The sequence below is a fragment of the Ambystoma mexicanum genome, chromosome 6p, assembly GCF_040938575.1.
Source record: "Ambystoma mexicanum isolate Mex_15411 chromosome 6p, UKY_AmexF1_1, whole genome shotgun sequence".
In the NCBI taxonomy this organism is placed as follows: Eukaryota; Metazoa; Chordata; class Amphibia; order Caudata; family Ambystomatidae; genus Ambystoma; species Ambystoma mexicanum.
The window spans coordinates 56431196-56455178 of record NC_090935.1 but is presented as its reverse complement, the minus strand read 5'-3'; the positions used below and the strand labels follow the sequence as shown (position 1 = coordinate 56455178).

Sequence of the window (23983 nt, the reverse complement as noted above, 5' to 3'; positions counted from 1 at the left end):
GTATTGCCTGGTCTAATTGGCAGTAATTGTTTAACATGTCAAGAATCTATATGTCTTCATAGGGGAAGGTTGCCTGAGTCATCTATCTCAATGTTGCTGTTTTCCCTTGGAATCTTCCTAAGGTTGTAACCATGGATAGGCATTATGCTCTTGCTGCTGGTAATTCAGTTGCTATAAATGTTTCGGTGGCCCCCATGGCATAGGGGATCAGTGAACAGACATAGCAGCTCTAACCAGTGGTTTTTTTACCTACTTTGGTCATGTGCTTGTACCACACATTGTTAGACACTCGAGCAGTGTCAGTGAGATATAGGTCTACTTCTCCCATGTCTGAATCAGTACTACGCTTACTCTCCTTACTGTGCATAAAGTGCTCCCCTGTCCACCTGACATGGTCGTTCCACCTGCTGAAGTTGTGGTAATGTTAGTAGAGGATACAGCGGCATCGCTAGATACAAAGGATATTCGCCAAAACAGTCTTGCACAAACACCACTTGGAAATAAGAGACAAGACAAGATGAGCATGTTTTTAATAACCCCTTCCATTTCCTGTGCTGTTTGCATCCTCATACAGCTTGAAGATATCAGTTGCATGCCTGAAATGGGCAAAAACAAGTGTTATTGTGTTAGTGTTGTAGCAATTCAAGCCCTGTTGATCATGTAATCTGTCATGGCAAAAATTAATAGTTGTTCCCACACAGCCTTAATTGTAGGGTCTCTGAGGACTGCAAAGACAGATGGGTTTCCTCTTTCTAGTTGTGGGTAAACTTGGGCCGGATATCCTATGAAGACATGCTAATACACATTAGGCTGGCGTGCTCGTGACCTGTTCGATCTACTAATAAATTGGACGAATTGGCCTTCGAAGGTATCAGGTTGGGGATCAGTGGGCAGCATGGAAGAAATGCAATAAAAACATTTCCACTTTCACGATGAATGTGTGCGGAAAGAAACATAACAAACAGACAATTTGTGCCCTCACTCTGGATGTGTAAGAAGTCATTGCCCTAATTCTGCTGCATCTGAGTGAGTAACCATTCGGTATCCTCTGGTCTGCAGTTCTGGTTTCGAATTGTCCCTTTGTTCTTCTTGTTGAGGATCGTTGGCCCTGTCTATGTCGGTGCCAGGTGAGGCCACAGCTTTGTAGGGCTTGATGTCACCTAAATGGTTCCAAACGTTTTTTCCAATCAGCTTTACAGCTCTTTCAGTTACTGCTTAAACAGTGTGGGGACCCGTGAACCAGGGCATAACCACCTGGAAACATTTCTGAGGGGAACCTGGTCTCCTGGATATATGAGTGAGAGCTTAAGTAAGTCCTTGTTGTTCTCAACGCTGTCGTATTCTTCTCCAGCTTCAGGCCTTTCCTGGTGTCTTTGCAGCTGGCAAGAAATAAGATGCACTAGCATTCAAGGAAGTCATATATTCATACATTTCCTGACCCAATACATTTGCTACATTCCTTTAATTGCTCTAGTGGGAGGAGCCATGGGAAGTCGCATGCACCGTCCTGTCACCACCTTGTGTGGGGTTAAATGGTGGTCGGATCTGGGCTTGTTGCGAGGCGTGAATGGTGCTAAGGGTAGGCAATGCAGCCAACTTTTGATTAAACACTTTTTAGTCTTGGCTCTAGCTTCCTTGAGCAAGCCGTTGAGGCGTTCACACATGCCGTTCTCTTGTGTGTGATAGGCACAGGAGAATTTATGTTGGATTCCCTGCAAAGTTGTCATGTGCTGAAACATCTAATTGGGGAGTGAGGGCCATTATCAGACCGCAGGACCTCACACACGCCCCATTGTGGAATACTTCCTGGACCAGGAATTTCGCTGCTCTAAGGGCGTCAGGATGAGAACAAGGACTGGCTTCGATCCAACGGGAAAATGAGCACCCAACCACTATCATGTAGCCGAACCCCTGGCAGACTTGGATCATGTCGACATAGTAGACGTGGAAGTGTTGGAATGGACCAACTGGGCGAGGTACGGCTCCTCTCACTACTCTTAAGGTATAACCTGCAGTACACTGTTTACATATCATACAATTAATCATGAATTCGGCCACATGTTCGACATGTTAAAACAGAACCATGTTTCTCCAATATATGCGGCAATCACCTCCTTCCCTGTATGATTTGGATAATGTAGTTGTGTCAGTGCTATGTGCAATAATGCAAGTGGCATTACCACCTTCTCCAGCATGGGCTCTGGCATGGATTCCCATGCTCATGAATATTCCCCGTTGTCAGGCTGGGAATCCTCGGTACAAGAAAAAACAGTTTCACTTAAAAATTGTATTTTTCCTCTAAACTAATCACTCTCCTCTGGGTCATACTGCCCCATCCAATGACAGTCCTTTCCATAAGCCCCTCCTCTGGCAGCCATCTTCAGATTATTACTGCACGCTTCAGAGTGCCCGAGTTTGCTCTCCAAGCTAGTTGTAAGTTTTTTCGTATCTTTGATGGAAAAAGTTCTATTTTCGTTTTAAAGAAGCCTGTGTGCTCTTTGCTTCTGCTGCTGACAGCGGGGACCCATTGTCGGTGAAGTTCAGTGCCCCTCAAGGTCGAAGATCGTTGAAGATTCTAGAAGGCCATTAGGCCTACTTCGTGCCCTGCGACCATGATGGAGGAGAAGAAGGAGGGAAGATCCCTCTTCAGGCCCTGCACCAAATGCAGGCTACGAAATGTGTTTGTGGAAGACACGCACTTGCAATGTCTCTACTGCCTGCAACCGGACCACAAGGAGGTTCAGTGCGAGATATGCCTCGGATAATGCAAGAAGACAGCCAAGGACAGGCACAGTAGACTGGCAGAGTGGCTTAATGCCAAGGCCTCTGACCCGTGCTCCAAGCAGGGCCATGCCTCACTCAGGACCTGCCGATTCAGGGAGCGGTCTTCTAAATCTTATGATGGTACCTCACCCATGGGAGCCCAAGATAAGGCCAAGAGCAGCAAGTCAGAGTCCATCGGGTTCGCCGTGGAAGCGGGTCCCAAGGTGGATAGGGCGTGATCAACATCACCTTCCGCCTCTATTGCCAGCTGGCAATCAAGCTCCTCTTCAAAGAGGAAGTCATCTACCCCAGATAAAATATGTGAGAAATCTGAGAAGCCGTGGATGGAGTCGAAGACTGCTACTGCCACAACGGCTAAGGGCGTTGATCCTGCAAAGAAGGTGTCCCTAACCCCAAGGCGCCACACTGTCGCAGTGACTTTGGCAAAGTCTGTTGGCACACCAGAAGGGGTAAACCGGCTCCTGCCCCGGTTAAAGACCCTTAGGTCAAGACCCTGAAACAGCCCTCCCAGGCCATGGCCAAAGCTATGGAGGTCTAGTCCATGGACCACAAAGGCCAGGAGTCCTTACACACGGTCCATGAGGACATTGAAGAGGGGCCTAGTTTTCCTGTTCTGCCATCTCAGTCGAGGGACATTTCCTTGGATATTCTGTCGACCCTGCACACCTTGGTGTCAGAGATCAAGATGAGGATGCCTCCGGTTCCGGCACCTGTGGTCCCCAAGGTCCCCAATCAGCCTCCAGCGAAGAGGAAGTGTCATGCAATGCCCTAATTTCAACCTCTGCCATGTCAGGTCCCATCTCCCCCAGCAGACCGAGACACTGGGATAGAGACGGCCACGACAATGGATGATGATGAGGATATCATTGGAGCGGACAGTGAATCTCCACATTTGGATGCCCCGCATAGGGTGCCTGCACCGGATGAGGTGGGATCATTCCACTCCATGATCTCCAGAGCCTCTGAGCTATTCCCTGTAGTGCCCGAGGAAATCAAGAAGAAGGTCTTCTTGTACCAGAGGCGCAAGGCCTAGAGGAAGAACATCATGGCAGTGCCTCTTCTGGACGTTTGGGAAGAAGACCTGGCCCTCATGAAGAACCCTTGCATGGCTCCAACCAAATGGGATAGGCTGTAGAAGATATATCGGGTGCCAGACTCCGCACCAGGGTGTCTGAGGTCACGGCCATCGCCGGATTCAGTGGTATCAGCGGTCATGAGGAAACGGTCGGCCAACCAGTCCTCGTCGTCTTCAGTCCCTCTGGACAGCGAGGGGAAGAGCATGGATGCCATGGGAAAGAAGGTGATTTACATTGCGGCATCCACTACTAAGGCGGCCAACACACTGGCGATCCTAGCCAGTTACGAGACAGAGTTGTGGTACAATCTAGCACCTATTCTGGAGTTCCTCCCCGACGATAAGAAGATGGAAGCAATCACTCTCATCCAGGAAGGGGAGGTAGTGTCTGATCACGCCATCACAGTGGCACTGGACGTCGCCGACACAGGGTTCCAGCAAATGGGGAACAGTGTCTGACTTTGTTGCCAAGGATGGATGAAGGCCACAAATTCCCATCAGGAGGTCCAAGCAAAGGTGCTGGACATGCCCTTTGACGGAAATAATCTATTTGGGAAAGTCGTCGACGAGCCCCTCCAGGCCATCAAAGAAGATACGGACACGGCCCGTTCCCTGTGCACCCTCCAGCAGCACCGCTCTTCTTTTTGTCCTCCAGGGGAAAGCCGAGCAGGTCTTCAAAAGGTTCCATCAGCCTTCCAGATTCACAACTCAGCAAGCCTACAGAGGCCGTTCCCAAGCCTACGGTAGCAGAGGACAACGTTGCCGTTGCACGCAGGGCAGGATGCTGGCATCGATGCAAGCCTGAACTGACTAGGATGTCGGGCACCTACTCGTTCACCATGGTGGGAGGCCAGCTGATGAAGTTTGCCAGCGAGTGGAAAAATATCACCACCGAGAGATGGGTGCTGGACACTCTCGCCCAAGGACACACCCTGGAGTGTCAACGCAGGTGTCTGCGGATCCCTCCTGTTAGCCGTCAGAAGCAGCACATCCCTCAGCTCCTGAAGATGTAGGGGCCGTGCTGCAAAAAAAGGGCGATAGAGCAAATTCCCCAATGGCTTCAGGGCTCCGGATTCTATTCCAGATGCTTTCTGGTCAGAAGGAAGACATGGGGCTGGAGGCCCATCCTAGCCCTACGGCGTCTGAACAAATACCTAAAATCCCAAAAGTACAGGATGGTCATGTTGCAACACGTGCCTGGCCAAATGGAAAAAGGAGACTTCTTGACGTTGTTGGACCTGGAGGATCCTACTTGCACGTCCCCATTCACAGGAAGCATCAACGTTTTCTACGCTTTGTGGTGCAGGGGCAGCACTACCAGTTCAAGGCGCTACCTTTCGGTTTGCAGTCGGCCCCCAAAGTGTTCACAAAATGCCTGGCACCAGTTGCGGCCCATCTGTGTCTACAGGGTATTCACGTATACCCATACCTGGATGACTGGCTGATCGCACCCGCTCACGGGAGCTGGCCGAGGGACACATAGAGGTGACCGTCCAGCGTCTGATGGATCTGATAATCTCCATCAACTATCCAAAGTCCTGCTTACCGCCATCATAGAATGCACTGTTCCTAGGTGCCAGACTGAATACGTTGTCTTGTCTGGCATCGCCATCTTTGAGGAGAGAGTAGCAGCCATTCAAGTAAAGGTGCAACGACTGTCATTGACTAAGTGTTACGCTCACCTGGTATCCACGGGGGCACCACACGATACTGGATGGAGATATAAGCGCTATCCTGGACCCCTCTCTGCTTGGTTATGTGCCAGACGTTGGGTAGCACCTATAACAGGAGAATGGAGGGTTAAGATAATGGTTCTGTGATGGGTGGTCTCCCACCTCCCTCTGCTCCAAATCCCCTCCCTTGGGGTTATTGCTCACCTTAGGTTTTTGTGCGTTGAACTCCCCGTCCTGCGTCTCTGTGCAGGGGCGCGAGGTTGGTGTGGGCGTTCCGTGGACCTAGTTGCTTCACTGGTCCGTGTGCCCTTATGTCGGGTCCAGACCGGCTGTGACTCCCACTCTGCTTGCTGTCTTCTAGGTGAGTTATAATGTCTTTTCCGTCTTTATGCTGTCTCTTTCTTTCCCTCGGTTTTCTCTATCTTCTCAGCGTCTTGCTCCACTACGCTGTTCCCTAACAATGTCTCTTTTTGTTTTCACAGGGATGGTTGTGATCTCGGAGTTGCCGCACCGATGGTGAAGACAATGGTGAGTTATTGCTGCGCGGAGCGCTGCACTGTTTATTGGTGTAACCTGTGTGCTCTTCTCTTCTTTGTACAGGTTGCAGTGATGTTCCGGAGTGATGAGCAATCGAAGCGCTGCTTGCCCAGGTAAGTGCTTTGTTAATGCTGACCTTGTTCCTTCTCCCTTGCAGGTTGCGGTGAAACCCGGAGATGGGCGAGGTAAAAGAAGCGCAGGGTGCTGCCAGGACTCGCTGCTTGCCCAGGTAAGAATTGTTATTAATGCTGTTTCTTTACCTTTGCAGGTTGCGGCGTACTCCGGAGATGGGCGAGGTAAGAGAAGCGCAGGATGGATTCAAGGCCGATTACTTCACAGATAAGTGTTCTTGCTCGCTAATGCTATTCTTGTTCTTCCAGGTTATTAATGGAATCCGGATCTAGGGCTTCAGGGTCAGGCCACCGGAGAAGCAGATAAGCAGGAGCTGGACGCGGTGAGCGTTACGCTGCAGGAGTGCAGAATAACGCAAGGCATGTTCTGCTGTTTGGGTGTGGTTTAAATAGCCCAGATAAAGTAGTTCCAGGCCAAGTAGTTCTAGGCCCAGCCACACCCAAAACACTTGACCGCATGGCTTGGTTCTAAAGAACTGAGCTGTGTAATAGGCCTCCAGGTTGGATTAAGGTCCAAAACTGGTATTGCTTTATTCCTGATAATGAGCCTGGCGCCAAAGGCGTCTGGACTGACTCCATGTATGTCTCTGATGGGCTTTTAAGGCCCTTGGAGCCAGTGTGAAGAGCTTAGGCCCCACTGCTGCCAGGGGACTGTTATACCTGAGGGGGTCAGGGGCATGGATCGTGACAGCACTCCCTGCTAAGGCCCCTCTCAAGGTATTTCTTCCGTCTGGCCCTGGTTTGGTCAGATGGTTCAGATGAAATCATCTTACAGGCGTGGCACATGGACGTGCTCGCTAGGCTCCCATGTCCTGTGCTGAGGGCCGTATCCCTCCCAGTCCACTAAGTCATATAACTTGGACCTGGTGAGTTTAGAATCTAGGATATCCTTGACTTCAAATTCGTGTTCTCCGTTAACCAGTACCGGATTTGGTGGTGTTTTGACCCGAGTTCCAGGCTGAACAGGTTTTAAGAGTGACACGTGGAATACGGGATGGATCTGCATATTTGGTGGTAAAGCTAGTTTTACTGCCATGGGACTTATAATAGCCTTGATGGTATAGGGCCCTAGATATCTGGGACGAAATGTTTGAGTTCCTCTTATGGGCACGTGCCGAGACGCCAACCAGACTTCATCTCTAACTTGGTAGTCTGGGGCTTTTTTTGGGTGTTGATCAGAGAATCTTTTCTGTCTTGCTTTGGCTTCGATCAAGTGTTCTGCTGCCTTTTTGAAGGCTTGAGTGATGGTCGTATGTAAAATCTTCACCGAGGGCATTTCCAAGGGCCTGGCGGTATCTAATTCAGAAGTACATGGGTGCCTTGCATATACGGTATAGAATGGACTCTGTCTGGTACTGGTGTGTAGCGAGTTGTTGTAGGCATATTCGGCTATCCACAGCACATTCTTCCAGCTTTCTTCCACTTGATGTAACATGCACCGCAGGTATTGCTCTAGTGTCTGATTTGTCCGCTCCGTTTGGCCATCAGTTTGGGGATGGTGACTAGTGGACAGACGAATATCGATTTGGGCAATTGCACACTCTTCCTCCAGAAGTTAGACACAAATTGACTCCCTCGGTCAGAAATCAGGACGGAGGGGAAACCATGTAATCGTACGATTTGCTCTAAAAACACCTTTGCCAGACTGGATGCGTTTGGTAGACACTTAAGCGGAATGAAATGGCCCATTTTAGAGAATAGGTCAAAAACCACTAGGATAGTGTGGAACCCTTGACAGGGAGGCAAATCTGTGATGAAATCGAGGGAGAGTGTGTGCCAAGGTGCAGGTGGAATTTCCAGGGGTTGAAGAAGGCCCGCAGGTCTTTGTTTCTGGGATTTATTCTGTGCACAATTGCCACATGACAGAATAAACTGTGTAATGTCCTTTCGCCAGGTCGGCCACCAATAATTTATTTTCACCTTGGCTAGGGTCTTGGCAATTACTGGATGTCCTTCTATCAGGGGGTCGTGATAACCAGAAATGACTTGTTCTTGTAGTGCCTTATTCGGTAGATATAAACGCCCTCTGAAATACGGGAGTTGGTTCTTTGTTGTGTAATGTTCAACTTGAGTGGTCCAGTCTTGTAGAGCCTCGGTGTTCATTAGGAGCCGAATTTCCTTTTGGAGTTCGTCCAGAGATAACGTTGTTGTAAGACCTAGTAGTTTGTCACCTGGAATAATGGGCACCAGGTCTGGGGTTGAATATGTGTTCTCATCAATACCCATGCAGGATAGGGCGTTGGCTTTTCCGTTCTGGACTCCAGGTCGGTACGTGATTATGTAATCATGTTCTGTGAAGAATAAAGCCCATCGGAGTTGACGGGATGATTGAGCCTTTGCAGTCTTGAGGTATTGTAGGTTGCGATGGTCAGTGATTACTGTGATGGTATTTCTGGCGCCTAGGAGGTAAAGCCACCAAGCCTTAAATGCTGCCTTGATTGCAAGGAGTTCCTTGTCTGTTATTGCATAGTTAAGTTCAGGTGTAGTAAATTTTCGCAACCAAAAGGCCACGTGATGTCACTGGCCTGTTTCGGGATCCCTTTGGAAAAGAACAGCCCCCATTGCCATGCTGGAGGCATCTGTTTCCACTACATATGGGAGTTCTGGGTGGGGGTGTCGTAGGACTGGGGCCGAGGTAAATCTTTTCTTGAGTTCCTGGAAGGCCTTCTCCCCCTCTTCTGTCCATTGGAACAGTTTGTTGTTTTTTCATAATAAAGAAGTGATCGGGTGCACAATTTGGGAGAAACCCGGGATGAATCGGCGATAAAGGTTTGCAAAGCCGAGCATACTTTGGATACCTTTGACTGAAGACGGTGATGGCCAGCTAAGGATGACGTCTACTTTGTACATATCCATCCGGACGCCTCTGGGAGTGAGGACAAAACCAAGGAACTCGACTTTGGTGAAATGGAAGGAGCATTTTAAGTTTGGCATATAGCTGGTGCTGTCAGAGTTTAGCAAGGATGGAGCGAACGTGCCTGACATGGTCCTGTTTAGAAGAGGAGTACACCAAGATGTAGTCGATGTAAACTAGGGCACATATGTCGATCAATTCCTGTAGTACATCATTCATGAAGTACTGGAATGCGGCGGGAGTGTTGTAAAGCCCAAAGGGCATCACCTGATATTCGTACAGCCCATACTTAGTACGAAAGGCGGTCTTCCATTCGTCTCCTTTCTTTACACGCACAAGATGGTATGCCCCCCAAGATCCAATTTGGTGTAAATTTGGGCATCCTTGACTTGGTCCAGCAGTTCTGAGATAAGGGGTAGAGGATAATGTTTTTTAACTGTTACCTGGTTTAGTGCGTGGTAGTCGATGCACATTCTCAAATCCCCCTCCTTCTTGGGTACGAAGAATAGGGGCGAGGCTGCCGGGGATTTGGATGGGCGGATAAAACTGTTTGCCAGGTATTAGTCCAGATATGATTTCAAGTGGAGATTTTCAGGTTCGGTGAGTGCATAAATTTGACTACACAGGATTTGTGCACCAGGTACGAGGTCGATCTGACAGTCATATGGCCTGTGAGGGGTTAAGGTATTAGCCTGTTCTTTTTAGAAAACGTCTTGGAAATCGTGGTATTCGCTTGGTAGTGTATTTGTTACACCTAGTACCAATGCCTCTTTATCTTGGACAGGTGTCTCTGGGTCAGACAATGGCATTTCCACTTGGTAGCATGCATGAGCACACTCATTGGAGAAGGCTAATTTCTTGGCTCGCCAGTCGATGTTAGGATTGTGAGCCACCAACCACAGCATCCCTAGAATCACCCGGAACTGAGGGGCCTTGATAAAGTTGAAGGCAAAGGCTTCCAGATGTCCGTCTTGGCACAGAAGGGTCAATTCTGCTGTGCGTTGAATTACTGGACCAGAAGCTATCTCCGTGCCGTCGACAGTGGTGACCTTCTCAGTTGTCGTTTTCTGACAAAGGGGAAGCCCCATCCTTGTTGCCAGGCCTTGGTCTATGTAGTTACCAACGGCTCCGCTGTCTATGTATGCCTCCACAGCATGCATCCGAGACGGTTGTTGGTGACTGATCAAAATCACAGGCAGGGCAAGTTGTGAGGTCTGTGGCTCTTTTCCTTCGCTCGACAAACGGACCTCTACGCTTGCCAGGCCTGGAAGTTTTCCGACTCTTGTTCTCCTCCTTTCTCTGTAACTCCAACAGTTCTCCTAGGGGGTTTTACGGGACATTCTCTGAGGAAGTGACCTGACTTCCCACAGTACAGGCATAATTGCTGTTGTCTCATTTTGTCTTTTTCGGCCTTGGTTAATGGGCTCCGTACCCCCCCAATTTGCATGGGTTTCGAAGTGTTTTCTGATGAACGCAGACTGTTCTCCTTTGAGCGTACATACACAGTCCGATTCTCCGTTCTGTCTCGATCTGTCCTTCGATCTTGCAGCCTGTGTGCACAGTCTTTTGGCGGGTTTACCACCTGAGCTAGGACGTCTTTCAATTCCCCCCGTAAACCTCGATGGAATAATGTTGTTCGTTTCTCCTCATGCCACCTATTTTCAACGATAAGTCTGTTAAAAGTGGCAATATATGTTAACAAATCTTGGCTGCCTTGCCGGAGGGACAGAAGTTCGTTATCCAGAGCTTAGCCCTGGGTATGTCGGTGAACAGCTTCTCCACCCCCTGAAATCCCGCAGAAGTGGGTCATCCTGCCTTACTAGTGGTATGGACCAATCCGCGGCACTGCCACTCAGATATGACAGAATGAAGGCAACTTGCAACTGATCGTTAGGAAAGGCTCCGGTCTACAAAGAAAATGAAGACGCACTGGTTCATGACTACTGTATATTTCCTTGGGTCCCCCGTAAAATGTTCTGGTGGGGCCAAAGGAACTGCCCCAGGGAGGACCACCTGCACTGGATTGATGGGTGTGGCTGGAACCGACAGAATACTTCCTGGCAATGGAGCCTGCCCAGCCTGTGTTTGGAGCAATTGTCTGGCTAATTCATCGGTGTGGTCTTTGATGACAATCAACTCCCTCCTAAGAGCGTTGGTTTCTTGCCGGGTGGAGTGCACCTCGGCCTGTAATTCTCCCAGTAACTGGGCTAGTTGGTCAGTCTCTGATGTTTCCCTGACACCCAGGTGAATGTTTTAATTGAGGCTTTGCGTTCTGTTACGCTCACCTGGTATCCCTGGGGGCGCCATATCATACTGGATGGAGGTCTAAGCGCTATCCCGGACCCCTCTCTGCTTAGTTATGTGCCAGATTTTGGGTAGCGCCTATAACAGGAGAACGGAGGGTTAAGATACTGGTTCTATGATGGGTGGACTCCCACCTCCCTCTGGTCCAAATCCCCTCCCTTGGGGTTATTGCTCACCTTAGGTTTTTGTGCGTTGAACTCTCCGTCCTGCATCTCTGTGCAGGGGCACGTGGTTGGTGCAGGCATTCTGTGGACCTAGTTGCTTCACTGATCCGTGTGCCCTTATGTTGGGTCCAGACCGGCTGTGACTCCGACTTGCTGTCTTCCAGCTGAGTTACGATGTTGTTTCCGTCTTTATTCTGTCGCTTTCTTTCCCTCCGTTTTCTGTCTTTTCGGCGTCTTGCTCCACTACGCTGTTCCCTAACAATGTCTCTTTTTGTTTTCACAGGGATGGTTGTGATCTAGGAGTTGCCGTGCCGATGGTGAAGACCACAGTGAGTTATTGATGCATGGAGCGCTGCACTGTTTATTGGTGTTAATTGCTAACCTGTGCGCTCTTCTCTTCTTTGTACAGGTTGCGGTGATGTTCCGGAGTGATGAGCAATTGAAGCGCTGCTTGCCCAGGTAAGTGCTTTGTAAATGCTGAGCTTGTTCCTTCTCCCTTGCAGGTTGCGGTGAAACCCGGAGATGGGCGAGGTAATAGAGGCGCAGGGACTCGCCAGGACTCGCTGCTTGCCCAGGCAAGAATTGTCATTAATGCTGTCCTTGTTTCTTTACCTTTGCAGGTTGCAGTGAACTCCGGAGATGGGTGAGGTAAGCGTAGCGCAGGATGGATTCAAGGCCGGTTACTTCACAGGTAAGTGTTCTTGCTCGCTAATGCTTTTCTTGATCTTCCAGGTTATTATTAGAATCTGGATCTAGGGCTTCAGGATTGGGCCGCCGGAGTAGCAGATGAGAAGGAGCTGGACACAGTGAGTGTTATGCTGCAGGAGTGCAGAATAACGCGAAGCATGTTCTGCTGTTTGGGTGTGGTTTAAATAGCCCAGATAAAGTAGTTCCAGGCCAAGCAGTTCCAGGCCCAGCCATACCCAAAACACTATACCGCATGGCTTGGTTCTAAAGAACTGAGCTGTGTAATAGGCCTCCATGTTGGATTAAGGTCCAAAACTGGTATTGCTTTATTCCTGATAATGAGCCTGGCGTCAAAGGCGCCAGGACTGACTCCATGTATGTTTCTGATGGGGTTTTAAGGCCCTTGGGGCCAGTGTGAAGGGCTTTAGCCCCACTGCTGCCAGGGGGATGTTATACCTGAGGGGGTCAGGGGCATGGATCGTGACACTATGACAGCCACAGTGCGGGCCATCAAATCATTACAGGACATGATGTCGCCCAGCATTTACCTCATTCCGGTGCTGCAGGCTGCAAATGGAAACCCTTCAGGAATTCCTGAACGCTCTCTGGATACAGATGTCTGGAAGCTTTCACTGACAAGCTCTCTTTCAACAACGAGTTCCGTCGGGCGATAGGATGGTGGGACATCCGCTCCAACATCGCACAAGACACAGTAGTTCAGTACCCCCATACCAGGAGACAGTCACATCTGATGCCTCCCTGGAAGGATGGGGAGCACACACTGGATGTCTGCAAGCCAGAGGCCTGTGACAGCCGGAGGAGAAGGATCTTCATATCAACATCTTGGAGCTAGGGGCAGTGTTCTGGGCCCTCAAGTAATTCCTTTGTCTCTGAAAGGCAAGGTTGTGAGGAACTTCACGGACAACACCACAACCATGTTCTACATCAGGAAGCAGGGAGGCACTGGATCCCCGGTGCTCTCCAAGGAGGTGTAGGACTTGTGGCGCTGGGCCATCAGACAAGGGATATTCCTTGTCCTTCTCCACTGGCGGGAGTCAAGAACACCATTGCAGACTCCCTCAGCAGGGAACTGCTCTCCTGCCTCGAGTCAGGTAGACCGCCTATTCGTCAAATGGGGCAGGCCCCAGATAGAACTGTTCACGACAGCGGCGAACTCCAAGTGCCAGAGGTTTGCCAGCAGATTCCACCAGCCAAGGAGCCTAGGGGACACTTTCTCCTACCCGTGGGAAGGCCTGTTTCTGTACGTGTTTCCTCCATTCCCTCTCTTGGTAAGGGTCATGAACACACTCAGACACTGTCCATGCAAGATCATACTCATCACTCACCTTGCCAAGGCAGATTTGGTATCTGGCCTTCTCAACCTGCCGGCGGCACCTCCGGTTAAGCTGCCAGTGGTTCTGGATCTTCTCACCAGAGAAGGAGGCGCAATCCTTAATCACGACCCAGGACCGCTGAGCCTGAGGGCTTGGCTCCTGCAGCCCTAGAGTTTAGAGGATATGAATTGCCTGCGGACTGCAAAGAGGTCCTCGCCAAGGCCAAGGCATCTTCGACTTCGAAATGCTACGTTCACAAGTGGATGCGCTTCACTACGTGGTGCCGGTCTCAGAAGATTACCCCTCTCAGGGTCACAGCCCTGCAAATCCTTCCATACTTGCTATCCCTGGCCAATTCCGGACTGTCGCATGCCTCTATCAAGGTACATCTGGTGGCTATTTCCCGTTATACCAGGTCTTTAGGAAGTTCGTCGCTTTGGACCCACGATCTTGTCAAGGAACTTCTCAAAGGACTTTGTTAAATATTTCCTGCCGGTGAAGGCTCCTGCCCTGGCATGGGAACTCAATGTGGTTCTGACAACGCAGATGGTGGCCCCCTTTGAGCCTATGCATCAGGCCCCACTCAAGTTCCTCTTGTGGAAAATGGCTTTCCTTGTAGCCATCACCTCTGTCAGAAGGGTAGGTGAGATCCAGGCCCTATCCTGCAAGCAGCCATACCTGACTTTCCACAAATCGAGGGTGGTGTTGCATACATACCCCTCTTTCATGCGGAAAGTTCCGTCAGAATTCCACCTCAACAAGCCTTTGGGTTTACCTGTGTTTTTTTCAAAACCTTTGTTGCTCGCAGAAAGGGCCTTGCACTCGCTTGACATTGGTCGTGTCCTGAAGTTCTATGTGACACGAACAAAGAGTTTTTGGAAGACCTTACAACTGCTTGTGAACTTTGGTCCTGTGAACCATGGGAAGGCTTTGTCCAAGGCATCAATTTCAAGGTGGCTCTCCGGCTGCATCACAGACTGTCAGCGGTTGGCCAACCAACCGATGTCCGAAAGCCCAGTCCACCAGAGCGATTGCTGCGGCAACGGCATTCCTGTCTGGTGTGCCCCTGCTGGACATCTGCAGGGTTGCTACGTGGAGTCCCACGCACACCTTCACAAAGTTCTACTGTGTCGACAGGGATTCCAGGGAGGAGTCCAGAGTCAGCCAAGCAGTGCTACGCAAACCTGTTCGATTGAGGTGAGATTGTTCCGGAGGTAAGACTTAATTGCTTCTGTTGAGCCTTTCCACCTCCTGTGGTTGTGTAATGTTGTACTGCTATGCATTCTTTATTCAAGAGCATGTGAATCCATGCCAGACCCCATGCTGGAGAAGGTTTAAGTTACTTACCTGTAACTATTGTTCTCCAGCATGGGTCTGTCATGGATTCACATATGAACCCTCCCCGTCTCCTCTGCGGCTCTTTTTGGTCATACTACCACTTTACATGCGTACCAAATCTGAAGATGGCTGCCAGAGGAGGGGCTTAGAGAGAAGACTGTCATTAGATGGGGGCAGTGTGACCCAGAGGACAGTGATTGGTTTAGAGGAAAAATACAGTTTTTAAGTGTTAGTGAAACTGTTTCTTCTTTTACAGATGATTCTCAGTCTGATGACGGGGAATATTCATGAGCATGTGAATCCACCCCAGACTCATTCTGGAGAACAATAGTTACAGGTAAGTAACGTAACCCTTCCCTGCCGCCATAAGGTGTCGGTTGGAAACACTGTAAATCCCCTCCTAAGCCACAGTTCCTTTTCCTCCCTGGGTGCACCTCCCTGCAGCTTTCACTGGTAATATGTTGAACCCATCTTTTAGTATCATGATTTTTGCATAATCGCGCACGTGTGATTATTTCTGAAATGCCACAAAATAGGCAGCACATTTTGCCTCTGCTTCTGCTGCTTCGTTGCTGGTCAATTGTTGAGGACCCATCAATATAAGGAGCATCTCCCCACTGAAGTACGTCCTCCTGTAGCTTGCGAGTGTCACTGAATTCTCTTAGGTTTGCTGTACAGTCATGTGCATAGTCACCCTTTTCTAAAATGTCAGCGAGGAATGTTGCCGGATTGACTAGTCTGCATCTCACTATTTTCAGAGCTGCTTTAGATAGTAACACCTCATACCTGTGTTGTCAGTGTGCTCTTTGGTCTTTCTATTAGTGCAAAGAGATCATTCTCCATATACAGAGTGGTGCTGCATCCCATGTAATACTCGCTGATTTGTCCAGTGTGAATGCGGCTGCAGCCAAGGCTTGTTCGCATGCATAGTGCCCTCTCATTACTGGGTCTAATTTCCCACTGTGGTTAGCTAGTGGTTTGTGCCCCAAGCTGGTCTTCTGTGTGAGTACCACAGTCATTACTACTCTGTCGGAGTGTGAGAACAGTGTGAGGTAAGATTTTCCCAGAACTGGTACATCTTCCTTTCCTGGTTAAAACCAGAGGTTTTTGCTTTATTAGTGGGATATTTTTCATGAATACCTCAGTGAGTGGGAACCTTTTACCACACTCACCTAATCTTTAACTCTTTTTATGGGTGTCATTTTTAAGACTTTCCATAGTGTCTTTTTAAAGTTATCATCTTTAACAACTTATTGGCAATAAGTGCCTGTTTTTGCTGGGTTGCCCTAGGGGCTCCCCTTTTAACTTTCTTGTGCTAACCTCGAGCGAACTACAGTTCCCAAGGGTAGAAAGGATCTTTGGATCCCTTTTACATTTTGTTAAGTGAAACCAGAGCCTGCTGTAGCCCTTTCTTCCAATCAACCTGTGGACCCCGAAAATGATGACCCTGACCCAGAACATTTGCATTTTGAGCCATCCCACGCTTCGCTGCGACCTTGCGTTGTTGCAATACCCCAATACCCTGGGACCTCAAGCCATCGTGCGGTGTATGGTCTTCTGAATTTGGAATCTCGCTGAAATTTCGTGGGCATCCTGGTGGATCTCCCGAGACACGAATCAAGTCCAAAAAGTCCCCTCACAAGAGTGCTGGACATTTAAAACGGTGAGAATTCAACTGCGATTTTCTGTCTTCTGTCTTATTCTGTGCTCCTTGAAAAGGTGCCAAAGCCATAGACCCGCATTCAGCCATGAGGGAAACCTTGCCTAGAGCCTTCTTCATCGATCCATGCTGCAGAGTCACTTCTGAGGTCTTGTTTTCAGTCTCCACAACAAGGAATCCATTGACCGGGTATTTGGCTGCAGACCCTGAAGTTCTCCTGCTGCAGAAGCATCTTCAATGCTGAGGTACTGTGTTGGCTTAGGTATGTACTTACCTTAAGCTTGTTAGGATTTCTGTGTAGTTAAGTGGTGTTTTCTGTGATTGGGAGGTCCCTCGTCCAGTGCACCCAGTCCCACTGCTAGAATCCTGCTAGGGTGTCTTCTGCGAAGCCCCTGGACCCTCTTCTAACTCTAAAGTGAATTTGCGCCTTGAAACACTTGTGTATAGGTGCGTTATAAATGCCATATCATATCATATCATATCATATCACGTAGTCACCTGTTTTGCCAGTTTTCTCTGACTTTTGCTACTAAAGAGCCTATTCTGACACTGCCTGTTGGTTACTAGTCCTAGTGACCCCCCCCCCCTTCTGCCACTGAGGACACTTGTGCTCCAAGAATAAGGGAAAGACTGTCAAGGAATGCCTAGAAAAGAAAATACGTGTGTAAATGTTATTTACTTGTAAAGAGTTGGTTGGTAACTGTAATTCTAAGAGTGAACAGTTACAAAAGTTCTTACTGATCTTGAATGTGTAATGCACTATTCTTAAAAGTATGGTTAACATCTTTTCTTCCTTAGCAACTGTTTTGCCAGTCTAATAGAAAGTAGATGTGAAGGTTGTGCCTCTTCCCAAAAGTAAAGTGTTGGTTTCACCAGATTAATCCTGCAGGGTAATTGTATGAGTGTCCTCAACTGTTGGTATCACCAGATTAGTCCCTTGAGGATAATTTTATGAGTGTTCCCCAACTGTGTCTTGCTTCCTCTGACTTGCTGCTAGCCTGTCCAGAATAGGTCTGCATTAGGTTGTAGCCTACCTAGAATAACTTTGAGTCATTCAGTAAAGTGTGACTTTGGGTTTTACTTTCCCCTTCATTGTGAGGTTAAAAAAGTAGGTGGGTTTTACTTACCTTGTGTTCACTGTGTGCCATCCAAAATAGGTTACGTTACAAGAGTTACTACTTACCACAATCTGGGGTTCCCTGATTTTAAAAGCACCTGTAATTGTATATTACATCCTTAGGATTATCTCACCTAGCATACCTGTGTGTTATGACAAAAGTAGTTATAGGTTTTTACTGCACCTAGAATAAGTGTTTCACTATTCACCAAAAGTATATTGTCCAGTTGACTGCTTATGTGATTTGTTACTGAGAGCCCTTATACAACTGGTAGGGTCTACTGCCCTTGCATTACTGAATGTAATTGTAAAAAGTAACAATTGGTTTTTACTCCCCAAGAATAGGCTTGACCTATACTAAATGTGTATGAAAAGGTTTTGACTTCCCTAGAACTACTGTTAGGTGTTCCGAATAAGGTCTATACTTGGGTCTGTGTACTTTCAAGTATAGTGTTTTTCATAGTGTGATTTCATAGAATGTTTAGTGCTTACTTACCCTTAGATTTATCTGGGCCTACTTGTATTTAAGTAAATCCTTTATTTTTACATACATAGGGCCTCATTACCCGGTAGGCGGTCAGCCATGGCGCTATTAGCGCCATGGCTCATGCCGGTAAAACACCAGCACCGCCTTGGCGGAAAGGGGATTTACCGCCCCATTCCAAGGTTGGAGGGGCGGTAAATCCCCCTTCCGCCATTGCCCTTCCCCATTCCCATTTCTGCCCCATAGGGCTCTATGGGAATGGGGAAGGCGCTAATTACGGCACCGCAATTTTGCAGTGCCGTAATTAGCTCCGAGTTCCCTTAGCGGGTTGGATTTTAATGATTGCAAAAAGCAGGCGTTAAATCCCTCAACCCGCAAAGGGACCTCGTAGTAAGGCGGTAGGGATTTACCGTACCGGTATTTTACCGGTACCGGTAAATCCCTACCGCCATCCGTGTAATGAGGCCCATAGTGTTTCAGTGTTTCTTTGGATCATTTGTATGTCAATTTCACTTGTACTGATTCTACAGCCCTCTCTCCCTCCTAGGATAAGCCTGGCTGCTCTGTCTACGCTACCATATACTCAGGTGGTACAGCCTTATACTAAGAGGTGAGTCTTGTTATGTTATGTTATGTTATGTTATGTTATGTTATGTTATGTTAAGGCATTTATAACGCGCACCTGGTACCTAAGGGCTGATGTGCGCAAGCTAACACACAAAAAACATAAAACAAACGGAGGATGTGACCGAACTCAGATTGGAGAAGAGGCATAGGCAGGTGTGTCTACAAAAGAACTCTCTAAGCAAAGAGCAGTCTTCAGCTGCTTCTTAAACAGTTCTATCAATGCTATCGTTCTTAGCATAAGCGACAGAGCATTCCAGGCGGTTGGAGCTCCTACTTCAAATGACCCCTGTCTTGTCTTGTTGAAATTACTACGAGGGACTTTGAGAACATTGGTTTTATCTGATCTCAAAGTCCTAGCGCTATCTTTTAGGACAATGGTATCCTTCCGATACGATGGTATTTGATCCATGATGCATTTATGGGTAATGAGTAAAAGCCTAAACAGAATTCTTGCCTTGATCAGTAGCCAATGAAGGCTCCTCCTAGCTTCGGAAATGAGATCCTTTTGCTTAGGCCCTTCACCACTCTCACCGTCCCATTCTGAATCACCTGGAGGTGTTGGATCTCTGCCTGCGGGATGCCCACCAGTAGGCTACACCCGTGATCCAGCTTAGATCCAATAATGGCCCTAGCCAAAGTTTCAGAGTTTTTTTCAGAGATAAGAGGTTGTAGGTGACGGAAGAGTTTAATGAAATAGGAGGATAAAGAGATAAGACTATTTACCTGGGCCTTCATAGTCATGTGTTTGTCCAGGTACACACCAAGGGTCTGGAACAAGGGGATCATAAAGATGTTATAGAAACATGGGGACACGCAAGCTCCCTGTGGAACCAAATACAATAGAAGCATAGGGTCAGCTTCTGCCGACTCACTAGCCCCTCTAATTTGTCTATCTTTCAAAAAAGAGGATATTCATTGGATTGCCTCTTCGGAGAAAAATGCGTTCTCCCTTAACCTGGTGGACAAGATGGAATGGTCCAACAGGTCAAAGGCTACTGAGAGATCTAAAGTCATCAGAAGGGCAATCTGGCCCTTATCTATGCCTTGAATAAGGTGAGATTTAAGGGCAAGAAGAGCTGTCTCAGTACCATGATTGGTACGAAAGCCTGATTGATATTTGCGCAAAATTTGATTTTGTTCCAAAAATACAGACATTTGATTATACGTGGCTCGATCTAAGATTTTTAAAAGTAAGGTGGTATTCGTAATCGGTCTATAATTGGAAGGTGTTAACGGGCACAGGTTTGGATTTTTTAAAAGAGGCGTAATCCACACGTTTTTTTAATTGTCTGGCACTAGATTTAACTGAAATGAGGCATTAACAAATTTTGTGAGTGCTGTAATTAAAATGGGTAGACATTCCTTAATTATGATGGAAGAGCATGGGTCTCCTTTGCAGCTTGTGCTTTTAAGTTGGCTGATGGTTGTAGCTAATTCATCTTCAGAAATGGGCATGAATCTAAATCCGGGACGGTCTATATCCTTGTCTTATCTTGCTGTCCAGTTATATTCAGAGCAAGTTTTTTTTGTCTCTATTGTTTCTTTAATTTTTTCTAGTTTGTCGGACATGGCTAGTTGAATTTCGGTACACCATGCTTTGTTTTTGACAATCAGATCTTGCGTGGGTCCTGGAATATGTGTTTGTTCTTTTAGTATTTTAAAAAGCTCCTTACAATCTGATTTAGCATTGATGATTCAATCCTTCAAAGCCTCTTTTTTTGATATTAAGACCGCATTTTTTAAATCTGCTGCTGTGATTTTATATGCTTCTAAATTGCTTGGAGATTTGCCCTTTCTCCATCCGTGGAAGAGTTTATTTTTCTTGGCTTTGAGTTCTAACAGATCCTTAGAAAACCAGTTGTTTTTGTGTTCTGTTGTTTTTATTTTAGTTTTAATAGGGGCAAACTTCTCTGTAGCTGTATTTAGAGAATTTGTCATAATAGCTGACATAACATCCGGATTAGTTACATTGCCTATATCTGTGTTCAAAGACTCTGACCAGGGACCTAGTGCATCTTTATTCAAATTTTAGCGACTTCCGCTAGTTATAAATGATTTTGGATGAAAAGATTTTTCCTTAAAAAATCCCATTTTTTATTGGAAGCATATGCTAAAATGGTCTGACTATGGACAAGGTTACACATCTCATTGCTCACCATTACATTAAGTGAGGAGACCCAATCCAGGGTGTGACCCTTAATGTGGGTGGCGACTCTAACATGATGGGCGAGTCCCAAAGCGTCAAGTATATTCTCCATTATCTTGGTGGTAGTATCTGAGTCACTTCCTAACCAGAGAATAAAATCTCCTAACAGAATCAGTTCCGTATTTGGTTTCAAGACAGATAAAAGCAGGCTATTAAGAAGAGAGGGAAAAGTGGGGTCAGCTGTGGGGTCTCTATAATATAAAAGAACATTCAGGGTGGTTTCAGCACTGATGGCTATTTTAGTGAGTATGATTTCAGAGCCTAGGATTGTATCAATTTTTGTTTCCCATGTTTTCAGGTTAGATCTAATGATAAGCGCTACACCCCCACCCCCACCCCTGGTCTGGATTCTGTCTTGCCTAATCATGTGGTAGCCTTAGGGAATGGCCAGTGACAATGTGGGATTGGCTGCCTCATGGCTCCACGTCTCTGTGAGTGTACAGATATTCAGATCAAGGTTTTCAATAATGGATGCCACCTCCGTAGCGTGTTTCAGGAAGGACCTGGTGTTGAGCAATAGGTATTTGAGGGTACATTGAGAGGTAATAGATTTAGAACGGTTCTCACAATATCACTGTAAGTTTGTTTTGTGTATTTGGTTCCCCATAGGCGCTTTAAGTCTAACGGCTAGGGCAGGCATATCCATCGAAACTATGGGCCCATTATGTATCTCCTTACAAATTTATGGATATGCAGCCCCCCGGGTGGCTTGTGCTGAAACCTCATGTCTTTCCAGGTTGTGAACAAATGCAACTGGCAGAGTGGTTAGCCGTGGGTGAGGCTCCCTAATGGAATCATTGTTTAACAATGAAGTTTCAATCTTCTGAATCTTGTCTATATCAGAATCGGGGGTTACTACTGTTTTTAGCTGAGTGGTTTTATATATATTACATAAAGTGGGGCTGTCATTCATTATATTATTTTCTCTAGGGCTATTCTCTGGGATCAACGGTGTGGGAGACATGGTAGTGATACTCTCTGTTTGTGTGGCTTGAGTATTCTTTAATGGTGTGCCAAGGCGTGCATAGAGGTGACCCTGTGTATCTAATTTGACCTTTGCCATCCTAATGGCATTTAGTACTTAATTAATTCCCATTATGTATACTCACTACACACAGTAAAGGGGGTAGCCCGACTCCCGTACCGAACCGGAACGAACGGGCTCCTACGCACCGGCGCTTATGCGCCTGACATGATCAGAAATACTATATTTATCTGAAGGACACAGGAAACCCCACACTCTGGGTCAGGGTATTAGTACATTACTAATTACGGAAGAAAACCAGAGGATACAATTTTGGAGACAGAAGGAATCAAGATATTTAATTGAACCTGATCCATTATTTAAATATCAAATTTTAATCGAGAATTAATCATAGCACTCAATAATTTTACATCGCAGGAAAGGAATTAAGAACACATAATTCCACATAGTTTCACATATAATCCATCTCATTCGTACACAGGCATCCAATAACCATTCATACATCCATCACAATAATACATGTAGGGTAAAACTTTATCCTAAAAAAGTCATAACAATTGATTTACTTATTGTCTTCATAAAAAAGAGAGAGAAAGAGATATATAACAAATATATATGAAAAGCCACAACAACAGATTGTTCAAGTGGTCATCAGTTTAGGATGGGTCACATCGATGTCCAAAGTTGACCTCATCACTGGTTTCTCAACCGGTTTCGGCGTATTTAACTTTAATTGAGTTACGCCTTTATCAGGAGAATAACAATTCAACTCTAATAAGACAGGGAGATATACATATATGAGAGACCTCATCATAGAACCACTAGAGAAAACAAAGGGAAACCCCCAATTATCAACCAATTCATATTCATTAAAAGTGATTTAAAATCAAACAGGACCTGCCCCCTACCTTGTGCCATAACTCCAAGGGGGGTACTTTGCATGCTATAAACAGTGCTACCATGATCATTGATGCCCCAAAGTGCAGAGAGAATCAACCCCTCGTGGCCATCAAGCGGACCCATTAAGTTAGTGAGAAGATGCAAATTCCCATGTATTAAACTTGCGTGATCTATTTATACAGGCAGTGTGCTATGCAAGCACTTATAGGTCTAATTTTTAATAACTAACCTTCATGAATGAAGAGAGAGAAGGAGAGGCAGCTGAAAATTCCTGATATGAAGAACAGGAGTACCAGCTATACCAATATGCGATGTCCCAACACGTCTGTACTGCGTAACCGTCAGCTGGAGATATGGGAATGGTTCAATCCTGCAGTGGCTGTTTTTCATGCAGGCAGCACCATTTCGGAGGAAAGGATCAATCCTCCAATATAAATTTTCATAGACTCAAGGGGTACACCCAGAGATTCACAACTCTACCGTTCCCTATATAAATATCTCCAGCTGACGGTTACGCAGTACAGACGTGTTGGGACATCGCATATTGGTCTCCCCTTCTCTCTCTTCATTCATGAAGGTTAGTTATTAAAAATGAGACCTATAAGCGCTCGCATAGCACACTGCCTGTATAAATAGATCACGCAAGTTTAATACATGGGAATTTGCATCTTCTCACTAACTTAATGGGTCCGCTTGATGGCCACGAGGGGTTGATTCTCTCTGCACTTTGGGGCATCAATGATCATGGTAGCACTGTTTATAGCATGCAAAGTACCCCCCTTGGAGTTATGGCACAAGGTCGGGGGCAGGTTGTGTTTGATTTTAAATCACTTTTAATAAATATGAATTGGTTGATAATTGGGGGTTTCCCTTTGTTTTCTCTAGTGGTTCTATGATGAGGTCTCTCATATATGTATATCTCCCTGTCTTTTTAGAGTTGAATTGTTATTCTCCTGATGAAGGCGTAACTCAATTAAAGTTAAATACGCCGAAACCGGTTGAGAAACCAGTGATGAGGTCAACTTTGGACATCGATGTGACCCATCCTAAACTGATGACCACTTGAACAATCTGTTGTTGTGGCTTTTCATATATATTTATTATATATCTCTTTCTCTCTCTT

The 23983-nt window shown here is 46.8% G+C and overlaps 1 protein-coding gene across 1 annotated transcript in view; it reads left to right on the top strand.

The window, feature by feature from the left end:
• LOC138511205 (uncharacterized) overlaps nt 1-23983 on the top strand; it is a 761242-nt gene that overhangs the window by 476045 nt on the left and 261214 nt on the right. The gene's annotated exons all lie outside the window — the stretch shown is intronic.